At 46.7% G+C, this 3,727-nt stretch overlaps 1 protein-coding gene across 1 annotated transcript in view; it reads right to left on the bottom strand.

The window, feature by feature from the left end:
• Window positions 1-1,386: 1,386 nt before the first annotated feature.
• The window catches only part of LOC144737337 (uncharacterized), a 34,991-nt gene continuing 32,650 nt past the window's right edge, over window positions 1,387-3,727 (bottom strand). The window contains exon 6 of the mRNA XM_078619995.1: window positions 1,387-2,022. The gene's annotated coding sequence lies outside the window, so the exon portion shown is untranslated. The remainder of the gene's footprint in view (window positions 2,023-3,727) is intronic.

Here is a 3,727-nt window from a genome sequence, read left to right as displayed (position 1 = left end):
TTTTATTTTACTTTTATTAATTTTAATTTTTTACCTACATGGTGACTTTACCGAAAAAACCCTAAGAATATGAATCCTTGCAGTCACGAAAGCTTCAAATCTAGTGTCGTCTTCAAATAATTCACTCGTCACAAAAGTCGACGGAACAATCTTCAACAAATCTGCGCCCGGTCATTATTTTTTGTTTATTTTAGTTTAACTTACAAGTAATGTAAAACGTACACCTCGAGATATATATATTACATAAATATAATTCATATGTACTCTTTGGTTCTTTCGGTAAAGTCACGTGGGTATAAAGTGAAATAAATCACGACGTTTCGGGCCCAACACCAGCGTTCATCATCAGGTGGTAAAGCCCGAAACGTCGTGATTTATTTTGTATTTCTACCCACGTGACTTTACCCAAAGAACCACAGAGTATGGATTCCTGCAGTCACGAAAGCTTCAAATCAAGTTAGAATTCACATGCTGATAATCGATTTGTTTTTGTTAAAGCGTTACATTGGGTTCACCGAAAGCTGCTTACCTGCGATAATATTCACAGCGACCGTCCCGCATTAGGAAGCCTCTTTGGAGCCATGATTCACTTTCATGTCATCTGAGCTGGCAGACTCATTTCTTTAGAAGGTACAAATTACACTCTACACTATACACTACACTATATACTACACTATGTACACTACACTACTATACACTACACTATACACTACACTACTATACACTACACTATACACTACACTATATACTACACTATGTACACTACACTATGTACACTACACTATGTACACTACTATACACTACACTATATACTACACTATGTACACTACACTACTATACACTACACTATACACTACACTACTATACACTGCACTATACACTGCACTACTATACACTACACTACTATACACTACACTATACACTACACTACTATACTCTACACTATACACTACACACTACACTACTATACACTACACTATACACTACTATACACTACACTATACACTACTATACACTACTATACACTACACAATTATCCACTGCACTCTACACTACACTACATACACTGCACTATACACTACACACTACACTACACTATACACTACAATACACACAACTATACCCTACACTATACACAACTATACACTACACTATACACTACACTATACACTACACACAACTATACACTACACTATACCCTACACTATACACAACTATACACTACACTATACACTACACACAACTATTCACTACACTATACACTACACACAACTATACACTACACTATACACTACACACAACTATACACTACACTATACACTACACTATACACTACACTATACACAACTATACACTACACTATACACAACTATACACTACACTATACACAACTATACACTACACTATACACAACTATACACAACTATACACTACACTATACACAACCATACACTACTACCATACTAAATTGGCAAACGCACATCTTAAGAACTGCTTGGAGAGTGTCTAGTTTGTTGTGCTTCCCGCTCGCGCGCCTCCGATTAGCCATGGTTGGCTACGTACGGTGCGAAAGAAGTTCAACACACACACGAACACACAACAACAACAACCGCCATTCGCCACTAAGTGGCGGTGACGTCACCACGACGCTTGTGCCAGGCCAAGTGCACATTGAGGCCACGTGAGGTGTCGAACGCCCGCTGGCAGGAGGTCACGGGGCAGACCCAGCAGGTGCCACGGGTCGACTGACCGAGATGACCGAGATGACTGGCTGATGCACCACCTGTGCCCCCTACTGTGCCAACTCGCTGTGCTTTAGCCACCCGGCGCTCCGCTCGTTGTTGTGAGCGTCGCTCCTCCGCCCTCCGTTGTTGTTGGAGGGCGACTGCCTCCAACTGCCCAGTAGCGTCCTTCACGAGCCTCCTCCACTGAGGCCGATCTTGACACCGCTGGTACCAGTCATCGGCAAGTCCACTCAGCTCCACGTCCTCCTATACCACATCACTCCATCTCTTCTCTAGCCTGTGTACACACACACGTGTACACACACACGTGTACACACACACGTGTACAAAGACAAAGACCCCCCCGTATAGCCTTAACAGACTGTAGGGGCAAGGGCTGTTAGCGAGCACCTATGAAGGCCGGAACGGTACACGAGGGGGCGGGTGGCCAGCACCACGCCCGACCGCCTTTGTCTCCCCAGTGGCGATGTTTACTACACACCGCACCAGGTACTCATTTGAGGCTGAGTCGACCTAGGGGAGGCCCAGGACCGGTTCAGATAATCGTCACTGGTGTTGGCCTTGAGCGGGAATGGAACTCGGGTCGCCAGGTTCATAGCGCAGCGCGCTAACCGCTGCACCACCGCTCCCCACACACACGTACACACACACGTACACGCACACACACACGTACACACATACACGTACACACATACACGTACACGCACACACACACGTACACACACACGTACACACGTACACACACACACACGTACACACACACACGTACACACACACACACACGTACACACACGCACGTACACACACGCACACACACGTACACACACACACACGTACACACACGTACACACACACGTACACACGCACACACACGTACACACGTACACACACACACGTACACACACGTACACACACACACGTACACGCACACACACACGTACACACATACACACACACACGTACACACACACACGTACACACATACACGTACACACACACGTACACGCACACACACACGTACACACATACACACACACGTACACACACACACACGTACACACACACACGTACACACACACACACGTACACACATACACACACACGTACACACACACGTATACACATACACACACACACGTACACACACACACGTACACACATACACGTACACACACACGTACACGCACACACACACGTACACACATACACACACACGTACACACACACACACGTACACACACACACACACACGTACACACACACACGTACACACACACACACGTACACACACACGCACACACACGTGCACACACACACGTACACACACGTACACACACACACGTACACACACACACGTACACACGCACACGTACACACGCACACGCACACACACACGTACACACATACACACACACACGTACACACACACGTATACACATACACACACACACGTACACACACACACACGTACACACACACACACGTACACACACGTACACACACACGTACACACGCACACACGTACACACGCACACACGTACACACACGCACACACACGTACACTCACACACACGTACACACGCACACACGTACACACAGACACACACACACACGTACACACACGCACACACACGTACACACACGTACACACACGTACACACGCACACACACGTACACACACACACGTACACACACGCACACACACGTACACACACGCACACACACGTGCACACACACACACGTACACACACACACGTACACACACGTACACACACACGTACACACGCACACACGTACACACAGACACACACACACGTACACACATGTACACACACACACGTACACACGCACACACACGTACACACACACACGTACACACACACACACACGCACACACACACACGTACACACACACACACGTACACACACACACGTACACACGTACACACACACACGTACACACACACACACACACGTACACA

Source organism: Lampetra planeri, chromosome 68 (assembly GCF_965212315.1).
Source record: "Lampetra planeri chromosome 68, kcLamPlan1.2.h2, whole genome shotgun sequence".
Classification (NCBI taxonomy): Eukaryota; Metazoa; Chordata; class Hyperoartia; order Petromyzontiformes; family Petromyzontidae; genus Lampetra; species Lampetra planeri.
Note: the sequence above shows the minus strand (reverse complement) of the source record. Positions and strands in the feature narration are given on the sequence as shown.